The 6827-nt window shown below is 39.5% G+C and overlaps 1 long non-coding RNA gene across 4 annotated transcripts; it reads right to left on the reverse strand.

Moving 5' to 3' along the window:
- Positions 1-354: 354 nt before the first annotated feature.
- LOC113012123 (uncharacterized) lies at positions 355-3063 on the reverse strand. 4 transcript variants are annotated; one of them, XR_003270649.1, is made up of 4 exons: positions 2889-3063; positions 2127-2192; positions 1076-1776; positions 355-777 (listed from the first exon to the last, which is right to left on the reverse strand). It is a non-coding gene; the product is annotated as an uncharacterized LOC113012123 (long non-coding RNA). The 4 variants fall into 4 exon arrangements; XR_003270650.1 differs by lacking the exon at positions 2889-3063 and having other exon boundaries at positions 1076-1168; positions 1621-1776; positions 2127-2241; XR_003270651.1 differs by lacking the exon at positions 2889-3063 and having other exon boundaries at positions 2148-2241.
- Between the last annotated feature and the right edge of the window lie 3764 nt (positions 3064-6827).

A 6827-nucleotide genomic window follows, 5' to 3' on the forward strand; every position in this document is an offset into this window, starting at 1 on the left:
TATCCTCGTGTTGGTGTTGTTCCCAGACCATCATGAAAATGTTGTTCCAGGTTCAACATTGCAAGTGACCAATCACATTGTTGTGACGTTATTCTATTCCAAGCCATTTGTGCATTTATGAAATTCCAATGTTGCAAGGACAATATCAATTCTGCTTACTGTTTATTAAAGGGTTAGGGTTAGGGTCAGTTGATCGGCGGACAGAGGCGGTTTCACGCAGCTTAAGTACAGTTTTTTGTTTTACGCCGGTTTTTCCCGAAGTCGCAAAAGTATGACGTCACAACATTCTGATTGGTCACTTGCAATGTTGATCCTGGAACAACATTTAGTATGATGATCTGTGAACAACACCAACACGGGGATATCAGATCAACCTCCTAACTTACCCTTATTTTTAGTATGTATTGCAATTACCTTTACAATGCACACAATGTAACACAAACTGAATATGAACATATTTCCACCTCATAACAATATGCCTTGAACGCTAATATACACACCACCCTTCAACATTTCTGGTGCAGTATCATCTCTCAATTAAATCCTTTAAATCTCAATACTTTTGATTGTCTCTTAGCTTTCAGTCTTGAGGTTAACTGAGATTCAGTGCATATATCCCACCCATTAAGAGTGCACATGCAGAGGCCAGGTCTTCCAGGTCATGCAGGACACACTAGATGGTTATACCCACATCGGCTGGAGGAGTGCTGGCATCAGCTCTTTCGATGGTAAAGATAGCAAGGGTAATTTGTTCCAGCTCCCTCTGAACAGCTGTAGCTTAGACACAAAAACATAGAAAAATGGCATCCAGTTTTAAAAAAAAGAAAGAAAAAGGGCCAAAGCTACCCTTTAATGACGTAAACACAATATTAGGAACATGCACCCCAGTGCGCCACTATTTCAGACTACAGATTCAACGATAAATATAAATAGTTTGGGTATACAAGAAGATTTCCCAAAACATTTAAACAGGTTCCATGCAAATTACAACAACAACAACATTACAACATGCAACAACATTAGTTATTCAAAATTAGTTTTTTATCTGTATTAAACCAAAACTAAAATTACCAACCAATTATTCTTTGAAGAGGATGCTTGGGTCTTCATTCAGGTAAAAAGGTAGTGCCCTGAGGACACACTCCCTCCCCTTTTCAATGGTTTCCTTCTGTAGAGAGTGGCAGAGATACAGGAAGAGAAAACAGAAATACTTTAGGATGACAGAAACTCACATTATACGCAAAATGAATGACATAGCCACTGCACAGATAGACATGTACACAAGACCAACTAATCATCACATGGACATGAATAGTTAACCTGTTGGGAAGGGTTTCCACCACATTATATATGTCCATAATGGAGGTAAAGACAAACTAATACATCATCTTTTTTGCATTCAAAACATAACATAAAAACATTCACTTCTGGTTTAACCTAAATCAAGGGATCAGATTTTACATATGTTTAGGTAATTTAAATTTTCCAACGTTTTGAGTACCAAACTTTGTCTTGCTTAATATAAATGTAAGTGCACTGTGCAGCTACCATACACTAGCTGTTTAAATTTGAAAATGATCTTATTAGCCATAATATTTTGCTACCAACAGAATAACGCACCTGTGTGGCTGGGGCCAAAGTTTGTCTAATTTTCTTCCCTGCAACGCCTCCTTTTTTCTTGAAGACTTTTATGAGCTGGTCAGTGTATTGGTCAAGTTGTGTAAAAAGCCTTGGAACATGTGCAGCAGTAGTAATCCTCACATATTCTGCTTCCACCTGAAAATATGTCAACAAACACAACATACTGTACTGTAAATATACATACTATATGTACACATATACAAACTAAAACTAATGTAGAAAGACCTCATTAAAGCTATAATTTTAACACAAACATTTACACAAAATGCTAATGGAGCCATTACAGCTTTTATTGTTATTTATCAAGTTCCAAAAAATATTGATCACAGCTGATCTGAAAAGAATTTCATGCCTCAGGCCCTTGAACTGCAACCTTTACCATGGTTCAGATGTGGAGACGAAATAACAGGGGCATAGGATGGGTCACAAAAGAAAACTTAACTTATAAAACAGTTTTGTTTTTAAAAGTATAACAGTTCACATACCACATACAAGCTCAGCAGTACCACATACACCACATCAGTATAGGAGGGAGCAGGTAAAGGCAGGATCTGAGATTTATAAAGTAAAACAAGAAATTCATTACTTAATTTCAAGAAGCAAATTGTTTGAATTACAACTAAATAAAATACTACTCAGAAGAAAAGCAAGAGATTGACACTGCCATGTGCTAACTTTCTATAGAAGCAATTATCACCAGGTCTGTCGTCCTCCATTGTCTGTCCACTCATATGTCTTGAATAATTTTATTAAAAAAATTAAGTGTGTACTTTCACAAACTGTAATTTATAACTACATTGATATGTATAACTCCGCTAGGAAACATGCTGTATTTACAGACCATTTTTACATAATACAGATTACTGATAGAGCAGAACAATGGTGTCACAGTGGCTTTCGCCCTTGACTTTTTGGATTTTAAATGTCACTTTATGCTATCCTTGCTATCCTATTCGATATTTCCGACTCTCGGATTACAGAAAAGGAATCCCAAGAAAGCAAATGGAAAAATAACCCCTTGAAAGAATAACCCCATGAACCCCTGTAGCTAATCCCTTAATAAAACAAAAAACAATAAAAATGTTTCTTACACAGTCCACAAAATAAGCATGTCCAGGACCCAGTAAAACTAATGTAAAACAAGCACACGCAAACGATATAACATGTCTTGTAAGACAAACGCAAAATATAACCATGCTGGACATATAGATACTACACAACATAGTCAAAGAAAAAAGTGGTCTTACCTCTCAAAGAAACAGCAGCTTGGCGCCAAAACAGCCTTTTTCAGTTAAATTTGAAGTCTTGCGCATGAGCAGGCACAAGCCGTGAAACCTTCTTGTTCTGCGCGGTTTCATTACAACTGTTTTTGCATTACTGCCACCTTGTGGATATACAAGGTATATCGATCCTCATTGACTTAACTTAAATGGTATGCGATCAAGTAACACATTAGTATTATGTACGTTGAATAATAGACACAATTACGTAGACTTGATTAGAAAAACATATGTTAACTTAACAAAAACATATATTTTAAGTAAAATGAAAATAAATAATTAATATACACTGAACAATCCACCTCATTCATTTTTTTGAGTGTGTCTTTCTGGAGATGCTGGTCTAGAATGACAGGGTGTTCTAGATTCTCTGCCACTTTTTTGAGAAGAGTCTGACTCTGTATCTTTTGCCCGTGTCTGTGCTGTTGCAAGGAAGTTTTGGATATCTTTAATAGCATCGGACACTTTTTCGCTCTGAATAATTACATCAATTGCTTCATCATCAACCAAGAGCAGAATCTTTTGCAAAAACTTTGCAACTGCGTCTTCTATGATTACATAGAGGACTTCGGGAGAAAAGGAAACTCTTGATTCAGCTGCTGTCAGTGGTGTACTGGAGATAACAGAGTCTGATAGACTTCTACCCATAAAAGTATTGGGAATTTGGTATATACGACTTGTCATTAAATGGTCGTACATTTTCTCTGTTAATTCCCTTGAGAAATTTTTGATGTCCTCGCTTATTCTAATGTTCTCAAAGGTTTTTTGGATAATATAATGTTCTTCCTCTTTTGTGAACTTGTATATGTCAATAATTTCAGATCTGATGACATTAAAGTTAGCTGGAGTAGAACATTTTACCATGGTTTCCAGAGTAAATGAGCTTCTTGAAGGGGAACCCATTCCCTCAGTTTCAGGGGAGTGGCTTAGGTTTAACAGACTAATCAAATGTCTTTTGCTCTCCTCCACTGTGTTTTTCAGCCCCTCTTTCATATTTTCATAATGTTTTTGTGCGAACTTCAAAAAATGGTGTTTGCGGGATTTTTCTGGTGCGCAAGGAGCACGTGAGTTGAAAAACTCTCTCACTTTATCGAAGATGGCTCCCATAAATCCAGATTTGGGTGAGATACATTTCTCACTGTGGGAAGAAGAATCAGTGTCAGAAGAAAGGAGATTGTCAAATATTATATTTGACAATGTCAGCTGCAAATTTTTCTACTGTGGCATCAGGTTCCAAACGTGCCTGCCTTTCAGCTTCTGCACATTCCCCACTTTCTGAACTTTCTTTCTTTTCTGAAAGTTGCTCTATTTTAGCAGGTGACTCAGTTTCTATATCTTCGTCGTCATCTGATAATTCATCATCTGCAGAATATGATTCTCGACTATATCTGGTCAGAATATCACTAACCTCCCTGATGGCGAATTCGCGTGAGATGCCGGACTCACTGCTGTCTGTGCTGGATTCAGATTGACTTGAATCGCTTACCGATATAATGCGTGAGCTTTGCCGTTTTATTGCGTATAATTTCAAGCATGAGAGAGCAAGAGAAACCATGACACGGAGTCTTCCAATATTCGGAATTTTTCCGCTGATGTAAACAGCAGGGTTTAGCGGTAAATTGCTCTGCCTGACCACGGTGGCAATCGACTTTACCTTATCTGAAATCTCCCTCTCAATCATCATTGTCAGCTGTGTAACACTCACACAGTACTGCTCAGGGATGCTGAGCGCTTTAGCAAAAGTGACTGAGATGGAGTCACCAAGAAATGGATTTTTTTCTAAATCCGTAGATGCACCACGCTGAATGGCGGGAAGCGCAAGTATCAAGATTTTGGCTGTGGCGATCTGTATGATTTCAGAAATCATGTCGGCCAAAACTGCTTGAACATCAGAATCCAAAAGTCCATTTTCTATTAAGATCCACTGTTCGTCAGAGAGCTTGTTGAAGGCATTATTGATAGTCGGTAACTGTCATGGTCCTGCGGCCATGACTGAGTGACTTTGTGTTTGTGTCCCTTATTGTTATTATTCTCTTTATTATTCATGGGCAGGGGCCCGTTCTTCGTACCTCGCTAAGTAAGTTAGCCGGATTTGACTGTTGACGATTTCGCGTGATCCTGGATCGTTCGGTTCTTCGAAGCCCATCCGGGACTTGCTGTCATAGCAACAGAGCCGTAAGCGTAAACCTGCTCGGGAGCAGGTTTACTTTATGTAAACAGGATTAGATCGCGGCCACTCAGGTATTTCCGCTTCATGTATACGAAAGCAACAGCGATATTTTACCACTGTTGTACCATAAATAAATAACATCAATGTAACTAAAAATAATGCAGCACTTGATCCTTTTATTGATGTCACACAGATACATACAGGTCATTTCCTAAAAAAGGGAAATGTACTATTAACATTCTATTACATGTATGTGATTATTACAGATGTAATTCAGATTTCAGAGTAGTAATTGCAATTTACTTCGTGTAATCAAGATGGGAGACCACGGCTATAAAAGCGAAGGTGGATTTGGGAAGCCTGTCGCAGCCATGTCCTGTCCGTATACGCGAGCCACCCATTGCGGAAGGTGCAAGATTGATAAGGAGAGTCCTCAGAATTCAGCGTATATTGCGGGACAGACAGGATCCTTTAGCTCAGCGCGACAGTGTGCTCATAGAGAGATATCGATTTTCCCGTGAGGGTATTATTCACTTAACCAACTTGTTGACGAGGGGGTGCAGGACCACCACCTGTCTTTTTTTGCGCTGCCCCTTTTCTTGGTTGCTGTTATAAACAAACAAACAGAGTATTCCAGGGTCTCTTTCCAAGAGACGAAAAGCAATATAAGTGATCAATATTACCATTCTGTAGAATATTCTTATATTTCCCTTTTACTTGTTCCCATGTTCTAGTGGGTCCTGTTGTGGCGCTAATGTGAAAGGGGATATAATATAACATAATGTAATATAATATAATGTAATATAATATTGGATAATATAGTGTGATATGATAAATCTACCCTACCGCCTACTGGTGTTGGCCAGAGGGGCCGATGGCGCGATATGGCAGCCTGGCTTCTGTCAGTCTGTCCCAGGGCAGCTGTGACAGCTACCAGTGTGTGAATGTGAGAGTGACTGAATAGTGGCATTGTAAAGCGCTTTGTGTGCCTTGAAAAGCGCTATATAGATCCACTCCATTATTATTGTTATTATTAAATTACTTACGAGTTTGATTTGTCAGCAACTTTCTGCCAGCCCTCTCTCCTTGCTTTTGCAGCCTTTGCAGTGTTCCCTTGCGTTTTAATTAGACTCTGAAACTCCTAAAATCCCTCACTCAAGAGTTCTTGCTCTGCTGCCGAAGAATACCGAGCGCGCTCCTTCGACATTTTCGCCGACCAATCAAAGGGTTGCCGATCAATGTTTCTACTATCGATGCGTAGCCCCTGTTGGGCCACCCAGTGATCTCACATTACTTCATCCAGCTATACTAATCGTCAACAACAGGTGTGTTCGGGGAACCGGAATAGCGAGCTCAGAGTTAGCGCGATGATTTGATCTTGGATGTGTCATTTGATCTTGGATGTAGTAAGCGACGTACGAAGAACGGGCCCCTGTTTTGGGATGGTTTGTGTTTTGGGATTTTAGATACTGGGTTCTGGGTTTGTGCTCCCTCTGTTGGTCCCTGGTGTTAGTGTTCCCCTGTCTCGTCAGGTTAATCAGGTCCAGCTGTTTCCCCCACCTGTGTGTGATTTCCCAGTGTCTCTTTGTGTACTTATAGTGTGTGATTTCCTCTGCTCCTCGTCGTGTCGTCTGTGTTCATACCTGGTGTAATCCCCTGCGTGCTCTCCCTGCTGTTCTCCCTTCATGCTCAGGTTTGCTATTTCTTTGTGTAGTTTCTCCCAGTTAGTTCATCCT

Source organism: Astatotilapia calliptera, chromosome 19 (genome assembly GCF_900246225.1).
Source record: "Astatotilapia calliptera chromosome 19, fAstCal1.2, whole genome shotgun sequence".
In the NCBI taxonomy this organism is placed as follows: Eukaryota; Metazoa; Chordata; class Actinopteri; order Cichliformes; family Cichlidae; genus Astatotilapia; species Astatotilapia calliptera.